This window comes from Tenebrio molitor, chromosome 1 (genome assembly GCF_963966145.1).
Source record: "Tenebrio molitor chromosome 1, icTenMoli1.1, whole genome shotgun sequence".
NCBI lineage: Eukaryota > Metazoa > Arthropoda > Insecta > Coleoptera > Tenebrionidae > Tenebrio > Tenebrio molitor.
In genome coordinates, this window is record NC_091046.1 from 29,529,446 (window position 1) to 29,547,219 (window position 17,774).

The 17,774-nt window shown below is 37.0% G+C and overlaps 1 protein-coding gene and 4 long non-coding RNA genes across 7 annotated transcripts in view; 3 read left to right on the top strand and 2 right to left on the bottom strand.

Moving 5' to 3' along the window:
- The window catches only part of LOC138122666 (uncharacterized), a 326,257-nt gene that overhangs the window by 211,061 nt on the left and 97,422 nt on the right, over window positions 1-17,774 (bottom strand). The gene's annotated exons all lie outside the window — the stretch shown is intronic.
- LOC138122570 (proton-coupled amino acid transporter-like protein CG1139) overlaps window positions 1-17,774 on the bottom strand; it is a 37,403-nt gene that overhangs the window by 15,317 nt on the left and 4,312 nt on the right. The window lies entirely within an intron of this gene.
- LOC138122636 (uncharacterized) lies at window positions 8,548-9,189 on the top strand. Of its 2 annotated transcripts, XR_011156567.1 has the most exons (3): window positions 8,548-8,769; window positions 8,822-9,066; window positions 9,132-9,189. It is a non-coding gene; the product is annotated as an uncharacterized lncRNA (long non-coding RNA). The 2 variants fall into 2 exon arrangements; XR_011156566.1 differs by having other exon boundaries at window positions 8,548-9,066.
- On the top strand, window positions 12,552-13,810 carry LOC138122643 (uncharacterized). Of its 2 annotated transcripts, none has more exons than XR_011156568.1 (5): window positions 12,552-13,007; window positions 13,068-13,208; window positions 13,272-13,412; window positions 13,473-13,620; window positions 13,681-13,810. It is a non-coding gene; the product is annotated as an uncharacterized lncRNA (long non-coding RNA). The 2 variants fall into 2 exon arrangements; XR_011156569.1 differs by having other exon boundaries at window positions 13,476-13,620.
- Window positions 15,228-16,227, top strand: LOC138122678 (uncharacterized). Its single transcript, XR_011156582.1, has 2 exons — window positions 15,228-15,636; window positions 15,734-16,227. It is a non-coding gene; the product is annotated as an uncharacterized lncRNA (long non-coding RNA).

The window sequence follows — 17,774 nt, forward strand, 5'->3', positions numbered from 1 at the left end:
AAACAATCAGATAGGCAGTGGTACAAGAAACTAGACGAAAAATTAAAACAAGAAAAACCGAAACCATTGAACTCCGATCCTTGTGTTTATATCAATAAAGAAGACGGAAACATCGGTCATAGTCGTGATGATCTATATTGACGACCTCATGGTCGCATCGGACAACCCGAAAAAACTGCAACGATTAAAATCAGAACTGTCGAAGTCCTTCGAAATGAAAGATTTAGGTCCGTTGAGTTTTTGTCTTGGCATAGAATTCACACAACATGTCGAGAAACAAACAATTACCATGTCACAATAAAGGTACATCAAGAAAACCTTAAGTCGTTTCAACATGGAAAATTGTAAAGGTGTAACAACACCGATTAACCCGAATGAAAAACTGTCGAAGGAAATGTGCCCGAAAACCGAAGAGGAGAAGAAAGCAGTTGAAAAGTTACCATATCAGAGCCTCGTTGGTTCTCTGATGTATTTGGCTGTTTCAACTCGACCAGACATCTCACACGCCGTGAGTATGCTCAGCCAATTCAACAAAAACTTTGGGGAACAACACTGGAGAGCTGCGAAACGATTACTGCGGTATCTGAAGAATTCAGAAAATCTAGGCTTAATGTTCAAAAAGTCTGGACAAGAACTTGTAGGTTATGCCGATGCAAACTGGGATGCAGGTATAGATGATAGAAGATCGTACACAGGATATGTTTTCAATTTCGCTAACGTCGCTGTCAGTTGGGAATCACGAAAACAAAGAACGGTTGCAATGTCCAGTACGGAAGCTGAATACATGGCTCTTTCTGAATCGACGAAGGAAGCTATTCATTTAAGGCGTTTCCTGTCTGAGGTCCTAGATCAGCCGTCAACGACGATAATTTTTAATGACAATCAAGGAGCGGACAGTTAAGCAAAAATCACGTGTTTCATAACCGTACGAAACACATATAGTCGTTTTCAACGACATCCGTGCTGTCAGTGTCATTTTTAATATGTTGGTGCAGATTGTACACACAAATCCATAACCAGTATTCAGTGTATAGGAAAATCCTAGTTAAAAAAATGTCAAACAAGAAATTGAGGTTATGGTAAAAGAAAAATATATTTCGTGAAACATCAACAACAAACGATAAAACTCAGTCTTCAACATGGTGTAAAACATGGTTAAACGAAGTCATCCTCGGAATCCGAATCAGACTACATTTTTTGTCGGAAATGATAAATAATAATTTAAATTTGTCAATTTGCCGCGTCAAGGTAAATTGCCAAATTAGGAAACTCAAAAACTGAAACAACAAGTGATGCCAACATGCTGTCATACTGACAGCACGGATGTCATTGAAAACGACTTTATAGATATTCGTCACCACTTCATACGAGAAGCCGTGGAGAGAGGAGACATCAAGGTGGAGTACCTTCCCACCGATCAAATGCCAGCCGATGTTTTGACAAAGGGATTGTCATCGCCAAAGCAGAATAAGTGCATCCATGCCCTTGGCATGACTACGACCACATGAAGAAAGACACAAGATGCAGTTTGAGGGGGGGTGTTGGAAATATGCAAAGTCCCATCAAGTTGTATGTTTCAAGTTGCCTGAGTTAACTACAGTTTGTTATGACATTAATAGAAAAGTTGTATTAAACATAAAAGCTAGAAATAAAGATCTGTTTTGAATCCACAAATACGTTTTCAAACACTGCATAGACACTACACTACCGAATAGAGTTTGGTGTCAATCCGACTACGAGGGATGGAAGAGAGTGGGGGTTGCTCGAAAAAATAATGAGGTGACATGGAAATTTGACATTACCAGTTGAAAGGGCATGTGTTTTTATGTTGGAAATGATATTTACTATTTGCGAGAATTAGAAGACGACTTATGTGGGTTAACACGGACAAGGTAGGTATCTGGGGTCAATTCAGATTGGTTTAAATTGATATCGGGTAAGTTACTAAGCCGGGTCTTCGACTCGGCTCCATCCCATTTTTTTTTTTTTGTTAATGTTGACTTGCTTATTGGATTCCTATTAGGATGGTGTGATGCTAGGTACTCCTATTATTTACAAATTTTTAACATTCTCAATCAGATTTTTCAATAATAAATGAAATAATCGAATTGCGACATTCTCTACTGCCATAGGTTTAGTTTTCTCCCAATTTTTGACGGATTTGTAAATGCTGCTTGACTTACGTGTTTTCATTTTAATTAAGTTTTAATTTTTTTCTAAGAATCTGTTGAACAAATCGCTAAACCTATTAGGTATATCATTTAATTCTTTAAAAAAAAGGTTTTTAGTGCTGCCCCATTTAACTCATAATGTCTAGCAGGCAATTGTAAAACGGGTCACAAAAAATACAATTCCTTGTTGCATTTTGAAAACACAGAAAGTGCCTCTTCTGATCCACTACTCACTCGCTGTTGCGTCAACTAGTCATCATGTTCAATCACACGACAAAAATATCCTACTATCGACAGCCATAGTTCAGGTCACTGACAAACACGGAAATAAGCATCAGCTAAAAGCTTTATTGGGTAGCGGATGACAGTCAAATTTCTTAACAGAAAGCGCAGCGCAGAAATTAAATTCGGAATAAATCAAGGCGTGACAACGGTCAAGAAAGCCACAAACATTCAAATTCAATCAAAACAGAGTTCCTTCAAAACATCCTTGTTCTGTTTAATAGCCCCTAAAATTACGGAGAATCTTCCACTAGTATCATTCGACGTAAAACGTTTAAATTTACCAAACAATATCAAAATCCCGGATCCTCAATTCCACGTTTCGCGTCCGATCGACCTATTAATAGGAAATGAACAATTTTGGAATTTAATCTGTATAGGTCAAATACGGTCATATAAACGACAAATTTTGTGGGTGCGAACCGCGAACTTGCCAAGTTATTTAAAACCAATGATTTTCAAACCAAGGTAATCAATTCATTATCAGACCAACAAATAAACTGGCATTTTATGCCTCCACGTGCTCCACACATGGGTGGATTATGGGAAGCCGCTGTGAAGTCGACAAAATTTCATTAAAAACGCGTCATCAGAGATACATTACTGAATTATGAGGAGTTATACACACTGCTATCAATGATCGAAGCCTGTTATCCCGATATCAATTATTGGAAAAATTGGGCTAAAATTTTTGGAAACGGTGGTCCGGAGTACCTGCATCAATTGCAACAGAGGAGAAAGTGGAACACTACCACGCAACAACCCCAGGTCGACAGCTTAGTGCTTCTCCGAGAGGACAACATCCCAGCCCTGCCATGGATTCTTGGAGGAATCACGACGGGGGCCAACGGATTAACTAGAGTCGTGTGGTCGTGTCAGTGAAAACAGTGCGAGGTGTAGTGAAACGACCAGTTACAAAAGTGTGCGTACTATAAACCATTATCTTAAAGACGACAATCGTTGCGGCCACTCATAAACACTTAGTGCAGGACTTTTTCAAAAACAATTTTTTTCTTTTTCTCTCTCCATCTATCAAATTTGAACATGTCTAATATTTTTTCACCTGTTTAGTTTATATTCCTTTGTCATTTTTATTATGTGTAAGGTGTATTTAGTATGTATCAAATTAGTTAAGGTAATTCATCATCAATTTACTAATTAATTATTATAATCACATACTCGTATTATATCCCGTGCAAAATTTTTTATCGGAAATTTTTTTGCTAATGAACGAAAACATCCATAAATGAGGTCAGAAGACCAATTATTAGCAAACAGGAGCACGAGACGAAGTCGAGGGCTTTTATTTGATAATAATTGGTCTTCTGACCGAATAATTTATGAATGTTTGAGTTTATTAGCAAAAAAATTGCCGATATTAAAATTTTGCACGAGGGGTATGCGGCTGATTATTTCCTGAATAGAATGAAAACAAAGGCATTATTTCCAATCCTTTTTATTCAAAATAATTTAAAAAAAATCAGGTACCGACATTTTTTATCAGATTATTGCACATGTGCATTTTAGAGAAATTTTATCGGGTTATTTTTTGTTTTTTCGTTTTGATTGGTTAATATGTGTCACGCAATTGGTTGCTAAAGACATGAAGGAAATAATCACATGTAAAATTAGTTCGTTGAAAGAGGTACTTTCAAGGGGGGGGGGGGAGATGTTCAGTACGGCGCGGCGCCAGGAAAGGATTGGAGGCGCCGTTTTTCTTGGAAGGGTGCGGTGCTAGGGCATTTTTTAGCATCGGTACCGCCATCACCCAATTCTATCTTAAGGCTGTATGACACGATGCTAAATTTTGTAGAAAATTTGTTAGAAAATGAGAGAGACCCTCGATCAGGACCAATGAACGATCAGGATCATAGTCTGTCTTTGTCAGATCCTGATCGTTCATTGGTCCTCTCTCATTTTCTAACAAATTTTCTACAAAATTTAGCATCGTGTCATACAGCCTTTACCTGGACGACCGTCTATAAAAGCCAATGTTCGGGGAGAAAACTGGCTGACTCTAAAAACTTAATTTCAAATAGTACGACCAACAGGTCCATTGTTCACTTTTTCACCAAAATTTGTTGTAAATAAGTTGTTGTACCAGTATACCAAAAAAAACACGGAACCCCAAACGTGTCTGGAGGAAATCCCCAGACTAGAACGGCGTCGGAAACATCCGCGACCGAACAAAAACTTATGGATAAAAAAAAATCAAAATAATTGATAAGTAGCTCTCGATGAGTCCTAAGTCTGTTTAAAATTTCAAGGTTCTCGCTTAAACCATTTTAGCAGGACGGAGCTGGGTCTATAATAATCGCAACCCTGTACAATTCTGCATTGCTGCCCGGATATTTTTTCTTGCGTCTACGTTTAATGAATACTAATTCACACGACAAAAATATTTTTTTCTTCAAATGTCCGTAAAATATAACATTGCACTGCTGCATTGATGATGCCAAAGTGTCCGTGAAGTTATTATCTTCGCTGAGGAGCGTCCGTGAAACTATTGTCTCCGCTGAGGGCGTCCGTGAAGTTATTATCTCCTCTAATGAGCGGCTGTAAAGTAAACTAGCTAAATCATTTGAAAATCCTACCTGGTTTCTTAACATGTCTTAAATAATTTGTTATGAAGGTTTGAAGAAAAAATAGTATATGTTATTCGGAGCAAAAATGGTTTTATGTGCTTTCGCTGGTTTGTCTGCCTCACTGCGTTCGGCAGCCAATCTACCAGCCGAAGCACATAAAACTTTTTGCTCCTCATCGTAACATAATATACTATTAAAAACGACAGTAAACACAAACCGACTAAATTTTAACTAGGTACTTCATAATGCTTTAGCTACTTGACACGTGTAAATTCGCCTTAATTTCAATATTTCATAGGTTCATTTTAGTATTGTCTGTAATCCGTAATGTGTAAAAAGTGGGCGTACAGGCAAAATAAATAATAATATAAAAAAATAGATAGTACTTTCAAAGGAATTATCATTACTTAATAGAAATATCCTTGACAATTCAACTCGCATTCTCTCGACCAATCAGATTTACGAAATTGGTCAGTACGGACCAATCACGTTTGTTTTAAAAAAAAATCTGCGGAAATTTTCACTATTTATCGACGAATTGCTTATAACAACCTTTTTTAAATCACAAACTACTATTCAAGTATTTCTTTCATAGAATTTTTCAATCTTCGCTCGGTGAATTGTCATGCCGAATACAAACCCGTGGGTACGAAATTGCCGGAAATTTTCTTTTCTGACCACTAGTATTTGTTTCTTAAAACAATTTTCACTCGTTCGCTTGGCTCACTCGTGAAAATTGTCGCCGAAACAAATACTCGTATCTGAGATCGAAAATTTCTGGCAATTTCGTTCCCACTCGTTCCTCGTTGTATTACTTATGATAAATTAATAAATCTGGCCACCATGCCATGCTCGGTTTTTATGCAGTTTCGGTTGCGGTTACCAATCTAAAATTTCAAATAGCTATCTAAATCACTAAGGGCCGGTTGTACCATCGCCAGTTAAAGTTAACTGTAGGTTAAAATGCTTCGTTACTTTGGTTAGCTATTGTTATAACAATGTTTTCGTATATTTTAAACTGTAGTTAAATTTAACTCACGTTGATGCAACCGGCCCTTATTTGCTAATTCAGTGCATTTACTTCTTCACCAATGCTAGACGCGCTATATTGTTTAAATACAAAGTATCTCTGTTCTGTTGCGATTACTTTCAGGTGCACTGTGTGTGTATAGATCAATCAAATCAATCAAATATTATCTTATAAATTATCTACGTAAATACTTTTAGTTAACGTGATTCTTGGTAGGCTATATCACTGAATTCTTTTTAATGGCCTGATGACCTGATGAACTGATATGTTAAAATAAATATGTATCTACTTCAAATAAAAGTGGCATTAATCAGATATTTCAGATACCCACTTATGACGGTGTTATCAGAATAATTTAATAATTTGCGTATTTCGTAAACTTTGCTTACGTAAACTACACTACTCAAAAAATAAAAGTGCTTAGTCACTTTTTTGAACTTCGATATATTTTTTTTATATTTTAAGAGATTTGAATCAAACTTGGAATATACAACGTGTCTCAGAAATAAGTACATTAATTTTAACCAGTGACAGTTATCGTCAAGTACAACAAAATTTTTATGTATCCTTTTTTCGAAATGCGGCCGAGGTGTAGTTTTTACTTATGAGTTTTGTCCGACTCTTTACTTTTGCACATGTTAGTACTATGGCGGACAATAAATTTAGGCCGGCAAATTTCTGACATTTCAAAAAAGTCAATGCAAGCGACCATTTATTGTCATTATGACTGGTGTGTTAGTTTGTCAAACTGAAGGTTTTCAAGCTGTTTGGCGTTTCCTTTGCCCTTTTCGTAACTTACAGATAATGACGCACTACCAGAACTGATTTGTAGTACCCATTTCTCTCTGGTACACGCTTCTTTTCCCAATTTTAATTTTGATTATCGCTGTCACGATGACAAGAATGACAAAAATCGAAAATGGGGTTAGTTGAACATAATGCCAGCTTCACATTTTGATGTCAAGCCAGTGACAGGCCGGCCTAAATTTATTGTCCGCCATAGTACATAAAAGTTAGTAATAGGTTGTTTCAGTGTTTTTCTGTTTTTAATTTATTAAAATAAGTTCAATTATTAATCGTTCCTTACATATTCCAAGTTTAATTCAAAAAGTAATAGAAAAGTTTAAAATTATGTATATTTTTGGATCAAGTTAGGAATGAAAAACTGGCGGCATTTAAATTTTGTCAGGGTCGGAAAGTTATGTGAATCAGTCTGTATACTTACTCAAAAAAATAAATTGCAATTACAAACTTAAAAGAAACCGAAAATAAAAGAGAATAAATATTAATATATATCTCGTGTTGCAACTGATTGTGAGAGATTTATTTGTGAATGTATATTAAAACATACAATGATAATAAAAGTGTATTTCTTGATAATTTAATTTTAAGTGTTTTTGCACAATTGAACAATCATCTTCAAGAGGGAAGAAATTCCACAGTTACTAAGCAATAAAAACAACCTATCTTTTTTATCTAAAACGCGTTCAAATAATAATTTATGGTCGAGTGCCTAGTACTTGTTTTTGTTTCCGTTAATTAATCATTGAGTCTCATCAACTATCAAACCATAGATGGCAAACGTCATTTAGTTAGCGAACATGCATTTTAAACCCCCATACACGCTCAGGAAATCCTCAGAGGAAACACTGCGCAGTCCTGGCCTTCCGTATTTTCTGACTCGACCTGAACCCCGTCCGCCATACACGATCCGGATGAACTTTCCGCCAAGGACATTTCTAACCACAAGTGCAATAGTAGATTACATACTGAGGTGGAAAGTGTTTCATTCCTGTCGAGAGCTAAGATAGTTTACCAAGGCGTAGCCGAGGTGAACTAATGCTCCAGACCGGAAGGAAACACCTTCCCACCTAGGTTTGTATACTATTTTATTCGGAATCATTACATTTTTAGCAAATAAACAATTAATTTGGTGCAATTTCATTTCTACCGTTTTTCGACAATTCGTGTACGCCACTGGAAAAACGTCATATCAGGGCCGAAAGTGGCCTATTACTGACCAAGAAAGGGAAGAAAGGATAAAAATAAATGCTTAACTTTCCGCCCTTTATTCCGAATAAACGACTTTACGAGTATATTATAATTCAGAATAAGTGGCATCGCGATAGGCGTTGGAAATTCAAATTTACGTTGGCAGCAAGACCCTTGCTAATAATACCCTAGTTTCGATGCTGTTGGTAACCTTCGCTTTTAATTTGGCCTTGATATTATCATTGGAATCGTTTTGTGTTTATTTTCTTGTTATAAATATTTGGAATTTCCTTATTTCATTTATGAAAAGTGTATTATTTGTCTGGGGGTTATCTCTGCTGGGGGTAAAAACCATGTCAAAATTATGTAACGCATAACCTCAGAATAAAGTAATGAGGGTTTCACATGTTTACTAAATTTTTTGACAACATAAAGCTGACTTTAGAGAATCAACGCCTACCGCGATGCCACTTATTCTGAATTATACTATATATACCATTCACGATGTTTTGGCATAAGGGGAGGCTATGATTTCATTTTTTAACGTTGGATACATGTTTGATTTCTGTCATCTCTGCTGTCACTAAAGTGCCTGACATGCGGACCTATCAAAATGAACGTAACATGTTGCCGAATTTACCGTAATCATAATTAAGCGACTTTAAAACGTATTGATGGTGTTTGTATTAGACTGCAGGATATATTTTCAGTAAGTTACAATGAAGTCAAGTTTTTTTTTTTGTGTATAAATTGAATCGTAGGTGAGTACAAGATAAATATGTAGCAGGAAGAAACAACGACCCAATTGAAATGGCACAGGGTTTTTGTAACACCTATTATAACTTCGCGATAGAGTTTATGGCTTGATCCTGTGATTGATATTGTGAAGAACTTATTTCGGAAGATTGGGCAAAATTAATGTGAAATCTTTCATTTGAAAACGTTCTTCCTTTAATAATTTCATTAGGAGAATCTGACTCGGAATTTGATTGGGATTTTGATGCAGGTAATGATTCAGAATTTACTAATGAAATTATGGAAGTTGAATAATTTTGTTCTTTTTTGTCATAGACAATGGGTGTGTAAATATTTTGCAGAAAGATTCGAATAAAGTAAGGCTTAATAAGTAGGTACAAGATTTTATACAATCTAGTTTTAGGAATGTTTTGGTTAAAATGAAAAATTCATTGAGAAGTTACTAACTGGTTGGTTAAGACACTGTATAGGTGGGTTATCTAAGTGGTGCATAAATTAACAGGAGCCACTTCGTCTTTCGGTCCCGGTCCCTACTATTCTGTAGTATGTTCAAGTCAGTTTCCTGTTTTGTAAAATTGGATTAAAAATGTGTGAGTATTGTTCTATTGCAAACTAGTAAAACTGACAACAATGCACTAGACAATGACGCAGTTTATAACCTCAAATTTAGAAAACCATAACCAAATTCAACAGACAGGCTTTACTGCCAACTTAAATGCACTTTTTCCACGGCCTCCCCTTATGCCAAAACATCGTGAATGGCATATAGTTATGTATTTTCTACGATGAGGCATTTAGTTTTTAATTTGCAATTTTCGCCCTTTGATTACACATTTGACAAAAATTTGAGAATGATAAAAAAGTCCATTAACCTTGTTACGGCCAGCAGGCCGTCACAAAAGACACCCCTACCAAAGGGTGAGTTAGGGCGCCTGCGCATCTGGTAAGACCAGAAATGGTAAAAACAACATTGTACATTCACCCACCAACCAGCAAACTGTACCATTTTATTCAATAAACGTAGTTATTTAAGGGTTCACCTTCTTTAATTCAACTTCGAGTGTTAGCGTTCGTATAAAGTCGCATCCGCGGACAAACAAAGCTTTGCGGTGTGAACAAACCTAGTGAACATTAATTTAGTGTTTCTCTTAATTTGAAATTTGATAACGTCAAATTAATTAATTCAATTATTCTTTGATTTTAATGGAAATTCCCAAAAATGCGGAACGAGTGTTTTATTGCATCATTTTGCCTCATGAAGATTTGTTACCCAACCCTTGTACCTGTGTTTATCCCATGAATGCGTACAATTTCAAAGAAGCTCGGTAAATTTCGCTTGAGTACTACATTACCACTTTTAAGGATTGTGCTGACAAATGCATTGAAAAACATAAAATTTACAACTAACAACAATTCCGCCCCAAATGAATGGTTGTTAAGGACTTTTCGTTGAAATTCTTTAAAATTAAAATTCTTAATTTAGCGAACCTATTCGGCCCATTACAGTGCCAAGTAATAGGTGGCTGAAGCACTCACCACCCGAGATCACACGGCGGCAGGAGGAAGCCGAGATCGTGTGTGGGCAACCCGCCCAGACCTCCTCGTGGTGCCACCGGTTCTACGGTTTGCCGTAGTAAACTTTATAGGCAGATCTAGCGGTTCAGAAGAAGAATGGGATGATGTCTCCGAAAGGTGAACAGGGGTGGGTGGCCCTTGGGTCACTCACTTGGTTAACTAGGGGAGCAGAGAGCTCCCTGAAGGCACGAACTGGCAATGTAAGTGACGATCGAATTTGTATGAGGGGCCCGAGAGTGGTGCCTTCGGGCAGACATGAGCTGTCCCCGCAAGGTGGGCCGCTTCTAATTAAGGGAGCAGAGAGCTCCCCGAAGGTGACGAAATACGCAAAGTGCATGGTCCAAGAGATGGTAATGAGTGGATGACGTGAGGGTCCCCCTCAGAGGACCGATGCGCGGAAAATGCCGTAAGGTTCCCCTTCGGGGGACCGATGCGCGGCATAAGATCGTCTTCGGGCAAGAAGACGACGGAGGAGACTACGGTCTGCCCCAAGAACGGTGTCCAGGGTGGGCAACGGGCGTCGCGGTTCGCAGTTTATGTGTGGAACTAAGGGGGGAGGGAAGCCCATCGGCTTTGCCGGTCCCCTCCCACGGGAACGGACTCTTAGTGAGTGGCAGTGTGTAAACGCTTGCGGTAGGTAGCATCTTCAAGGACCTAAATCTCTCTGGGAAGGCAGGTCGGGCCGAGGCCTAACACATTCATGTCAGTACCAAGGAATAATTAACATGTCAACCGAGCAGTTTTATTGCCTTTACCGCAAAAACACGCAGGCCCTACCCGTGCGTGAGTGGAAAAAACCTGTGATTCCAACATCTGCAGATTTGCTCGCCGTTCTCATTGGTGGTTGAACCATACACGAGCAGATCAAGTAACAGGCCAGTTTTCTGTGTCTCGGTTGAGGCCAGTTTTCTGTATCTCAACCGAGACACAGAAAACTGGCCTCAACCAACTGGTGATTTCATAAATAATTTTTTGCTGTGGTAATCGGAATCAAAGCGTGAATTGATTCTTGCATCATCCATCAAATTAATTTGTAAAATAAAAATGTCATAATTGTCATCGTTTTTCAATTCCTCTAAAGTTCATTCACGTTGGATTTTCCCTGTCAAATTGTTGTCATGTTGCAAACCTGCACCTCTTTTCCTAGTAATTTCCACATTATCGTGTTAGAGCGATTTGACGTCTTTAAATTTGAATCTTAGTTTGACATGTGAATAAAGTAACAGATTTTTTCATAAAATTCTATTCTATGACTGGTTAATTTTACCATGGCGGAAAGAAAAAAGAAGGTTTTATTAACAGCTAATTTGAAAATTGCCTTAATTAAATGTGGGCAAGAACTAAAAAATGCCTATCTCGACCTAACCTCTACAGTATACGCATGACATGGTTACTTTATTAGCCCGTATTGGCGACATACACAACTAAAATATTATTGAAGTAAATATCACACTGCCAAAAAATTAAATAATTTGACCTTGACGAGGAAAATCCAACGTGAATGAACTTTATTTGCCTTCTAAGAGCCGTTTGACACGAGACTTATTTCAGTACTGAATTCAGTACAATTGTTGCGCGCGCTGATTCAGTGAGCTTGGATGCAAGAAAATAGAACATGTTCTAATTTCTTGGATGTAAACCTGCGCATTAGCGACGTGATTGACGGTACCGCCATCGTGCAACTGTGCCTGTTTTTAGAGGTGGCAAGTTCGATTCCTTTCAGTGAATCAATTCATTTGATTCATTTTTTTAATGATTCGTTCACAGTTTTCGAATAATTAACCATACTTCTATTTAAAGCTATCTATCTATTTACATTGGAGTTTGAAACGTTAATTAGACGTGTAAATAAAAAATGTGTTTTTATTTGCCATTCTGAAAATAATGTTCTTTATTTATGTCCCGGACCCATTTTTTATAGCTTGTTCGGCTCCTGCAAGTGAGTCTTGTCCTGTACCGTACTGAAACAACCAAATAACAATACCCAATTTTTTTTCGGGCGCTTTTTTGCATTCCTTTTTTTTCTATCATGATTAATACGGTGTGATCAAGAATGACTGAGTCTGTTAGTAACAATAACAATGAAATTTGGCAATTTTAAAATTTACCATCAAAGGTTCATTTTTGTAATAGCATAAACATAACCGGCATAACCAAAATAGTATATTAAGTATAAAGAACGGTAATGACAATGTACGGATCGAAGACAATTGTTTGGAGGAGGAGCTTGCGACGACTCCAATATTGTCTGAGATCCGTACATTGTCATTAACGTTCGTCATGCTTATGAGATTTTTTGCGCGATTGAATATTTATTACAAAACATTCCTAACTAGAATGCAATGCGATACGACGCCCTTCACATCGTGTTGCCACAATGTCGATTTTTGTATCGCGTTTCTAAGGCAATCTGCAAACAACTACCGCCATTGCAGTTTTTGTGCGCAAATATCGCCAGTTGTGTTGAAAAACAAGCAGTAAAATGAGTGATATTAGTGATTCCGAAAACGAAGTGGATATTGTAGAAGAAACTTTGAATGTGGGGTGCGTCACAAATAAAGAATTTTTGAAACTAACGACCTCAACGTGTAATTAAGAAGACAAGGAAAATTTGGGGTATGAAAATTTTGATAATACTAATGTCGCGGCAAGTTCGCAAATATTATTTCATTACAGCGGCAAGAAATGCCGACCACAAGAGCCATGTGAGTTTCCAGAAAGTGCTAACATCTTGTCTTCAACTTCTGTCTACATAAATCAAAAATTTTCGAAACCAGCGAACTCAATATGTATTCAAGAAGACAAGGAAAATCCGGGGTATGAACATTTTGACAATTCTAATGTCACGGCAAGTCTGTTAACAAAATTATTTCATTGCAGCGGCAAGGTAGGCCGATTACAAGAGCCGTGCGAGTTTCCAGATAGTGCTAACATCTTGTCTTCAACTTCCGTCTACATAAATGAAGAATTTTCGAAACCAACGATCTCAATGTGTAATCAAGAAGACAAGGAAAATGTGGGGTATGAAAATTTTGACAATGCCAATGTCGCGGCAAGTTTGCTAATGCTATTTCGTTGCAGCAGCAAGGAAAGCTGACTACAAGAGCCGTGTGAGTTTCCAGAAAGTGCTAACATCTTGTCTTCAACTTCTGTCTACATAAATGAAGAATTATTTTCGAAACCAACAACCTCAATGTGTACCTAATCAAGAAGACAAGGAAAATGCGGGGTATGAAAATTTTGACAATGCCAATATCGCGGCAAGTTTGCTAATGCTTTTTCATTGCAGCGCCAAGGAAAGCCGACTACAAGAGCTTTATGAGTTTCCAGAAAGTGCCCCCACATCTTGGCTTCAACTTCTGTCTACATAAATATTATTATAATAATCGATTAATTTTGAATAAACTTTACTTACCGTTCTAGAACACCAAAAATTACTTACCATCGAGTTTATCGTTAGCAACGAGTAAACAGAGCTTACCATCTTGGAAACAGACGTGGTAAACAACCAAATAGAGTACAATCGCGCAAAAATGTTTTTAATGTCGTCTCAAGTTAAAAAATTCAGTCAGCGCGAATTACGAGATAAAAAACACCAGCACTTTTCAACTGTTTCATTGCCAACAGACTCAGTCATTGTTGATCACGCTGTATCATCATTATCTCACTATTTTCACTTTCAACGGTGCCGCAAACTTACGTAGTATTGACACTTGACAGATTGTTTACATTGAAAGCGCATGCGCGTGTACGTATTTTACGAACTTACGTGTCATACAGCAATCCCGCATTCAGTACTAAATTTTAAACTGAATCAGCGCGCGCAACAATTGTACTGAATTCAGTACTGAAATAAGTCTCGTGTCAAACGGCTCTAATACTTAGTACAGTTAAAATATAAGTTGCAGAAGGCATCTATTCAAGCACGAATTTGAACAAATGAGTGCTTGAAGGACCTTCTGCAACGAATCTTATTTTTTTCTATTTTGCCGCTTTATACCATTTTATAAATAAAAAAATAAAAATTTTAAATGTAGGGAATTTTGCGGTGGTTGGTGATATTTTTTATGTGGCATAATTTTAAGTCGTTTTTTTAAACAAAAATGTTTACTTTCTTCGATTTAGGGATTTTTGTGACGGTTGGTAATGTCTTAATTTTAAAAGTGAAAATTTGATCAAGTCTTCAAAGTCGCCTTTTGTTTTATCCAAATTCTGTCACAAAACACGAATATGGAAGATAATCTTTCATGTACGCCCGCTGAAATACGTGAAATTGCCAAAAATACCATCCCGAATTTGTTGCCTGATAAATCCTGATAAATAATTCTTTGCACATTTTGTAATTTAAACTGACACGCATGACGGATCAAGCTATGCCAACCTAAAAATTTTCGTAAAATATTCCGTGAAATAATGGCTATAAGGACATCCCACTTGATGACGTCGCGTTCGTTAATATGTCTATTAGAGAATCAAAATGGAGGCAAATTACAAAAAAAATAATTAAAAACCTCAGAATTTTTTTATTTTCGCATTTGATGTTTGAAAATGAATGCTGAAGAAAGTTTATCACTAACGCCGCCGCAAATTAGGCAAATTGCACAAAAGACGTTAGAAAATGTACTGCCGGAGAAGTCCAAATCCCAGAATGAAAATTAAACGTTTTGTTCATTGTTATTTATTAATTTGCTTTGTTCTCTGTGAGATTTATTTTTTGACGTCTGTCAGTTGACACTTCACGCTACCAACATCAATAGAGTAAATTTTACTAGTTTATTCTAACACGCCAACGACTTATTAAAGCACTCAAATGACGTCTTTTTGGTGCTAGAATAGACTTATTCTAAACGCAAAATAGAAAAATTCCTTTTTGATCCATTGATCATTAATGTTATACCTTCTTTCGCTCTTCACTCGATTCCACTAGTACAGGCTGCAGGCTGCAAGGCAAAGACCTTATGTTCCAAGTAGCTAAACGCAATATATTAAGTTTTTTCAAAATCTTTAACCTTGCTCTCGCGTGGGTCATCTTTATTAAATTCGCCCTATTCCGAGGTTTCCTCTAGATACTTTGAGCGAATAATCTTTTTTCAGAGGGTAAGCTGCTAACCTGGCTCTCCAACCTTCTTCCTTTATCTGGGCTTGGGACCGACAGTGAAAGTTTTGGGGCTACTCGATCCACTCCTCCTAGGCGGAGACGGCAGAAGCTGTACCACTCATCAGCCGAGATGATGCCGACATAAAGGTCCGAGATAGTGAGCAGTCAACTCGTCCAGACCTCCTTGTGGGGTCGACGGGTTTACGTTTCCGTAGCTGACTTTACGGGCAAATCGGGCGTTCAGTTGTAGTATTAACACTCTTCGTCCAATCGGCAGACACGAGCGATGCAATCAGGGGGGCTTACAGCCGAACTCGAGAGCACAGGAAGACAGAGTATGGAGGGTTACTACGTAACCCCGCTAATTTTTGGGCGCGGTGCTGGTATGGCTTCATCTTGGCGCTGGTTCGCAGAGCGAGAAAGGAGGGTTCGGGGTTCAAAGAGCCTAATACCTATGGGTGAGAAGGTAAGGCTATCGCTCACAATCATTTACCATGTCCCAGACGGAGGAATACAACCTACTAACTAAGAATACTACCTGAATTTGCAAAAGATAGAGAAAACCACGCCCTGCTTCACCACAAAATTTTTTGAACGCTTGTTACATTCCGGTTAAAAAACTAATCTATATATATAAAACTGAATGTCTGTTTATATATTTTGTATGCAAATCTACAGTTTTACTCCAATCTTGATTAAATTTTGTACACTTGATCTTCAAAACAAGGATAAAATTACTGTCTACTTTAATTTTAGAAAAACCATTTTCAACCCTGTTAAGAAAAAAAGACAGTTTTTTCGAGTTGGAAATAGCCTCACCTTCGCCGCTTCACCCCTATTTCATCCTCTGAATATATCGTCACCTTCGCCGCTTGACACCCACAAAAAGCAATCCCTATTATCATTTTTAAGCCTGTTAAGCACAAAAAAAGTTTTTTCGAGTTGGAAATCGGGTTTGCATGATATGTTCAGGTGTCATAGTTACATTTGGTTGTTTATAAAAGTAGCAATTTCGCAAAATGTGTTTGAATGATTGTGTTTTACCGGAAGATGTCTTAAATAAAGCAGAACAAGCTTCAAATAGCTTAATACCGGAAAAATCAAAAGGCAGGTATCTGAAATCAAACGAGACAATCAAACAATAGGAGGATCTAAATAAGGTTACAACTGAAAATAAAAGTGTTACGTTGGCGTATTTTCATGAATTGGTAAGTGATCATAGTGTTAGTTTCTTATCGTATTGATCTTTTTGTTTATATAGTCGAAGAAAAAAGTAGTCTACAGTAAAGTTTTAATTATTCTTCGTAAAAAGACAAACTTCATATTGAAATTACTGCGTTTATCACAATACATGAAAGTAGAAACATAATTTTAAAACATTCTGAAATTTGCGGGCGAAGCCGCGGGTAAAAGCTAGTAATTAAATATAAAAGATATTTAACAGAACTTATAACAATGACCAAATACTTTGTAAAATGATATCAGATATCAATCAGACTGATATCCTATTTATCAAATTCTTTTAAATATGTTTGATTTAATAGGTTTTTACATGGTGTATCAGTACTTACATACTTTCCTTCGGATTTATTGGTACACGTATAAATTCCATCTATCAAAGTCACGTTCGTTATATGTAATTTTTTTGAAAATGGTTATATTTAAAAAGCGGTTTCAACAAAACTGTTTTATCGTAGGTATGTCTCTTGAAATCTTTACTTTCGTACCCGATGTTACATAGGAGTACCCAAGGTTGGTAGAACTGACTAATTTGTATAGTAGGTTGCCTCGTTGAAAATTGGGGGGCGGGGGGAAAAGTAACTCGTAACTTAAAATGAACCAAGAAATTTTAAGTGTTCGAATAGAACCCAAGGTTTATAAGCTCCGTGGGGTTTATTGGGTGCTTTTTTGGGTTTCATTCTAGTGAGGGAACATCTAATGCGTGATCGACAGACTCTCTGGTAAACGTTTAGTGCATTATGACGTCACGAGTAACTTTTGTGGGGGAAAAAAGTTCGAACTATTGTTTTAAATGGCAACGAGGCAACCTATTATACAAATTAGTCAGTTTTACCAACCTTGGGAGTACCTACTATTTTTATTATACTGTTGTAAATGCTAATAGACATGCTGTTGTATTATTTTTGTGCAGAATTGTAATTTTGTTCTTTGTACTGTACTCAATGGATAATTAATAATTTATAATTTGTTTTTCGCCTTGTATGATGGATTTGTCATTCGTTTCAATAAATTTATGTACACACAAAAAATGTGTTAATAAATAT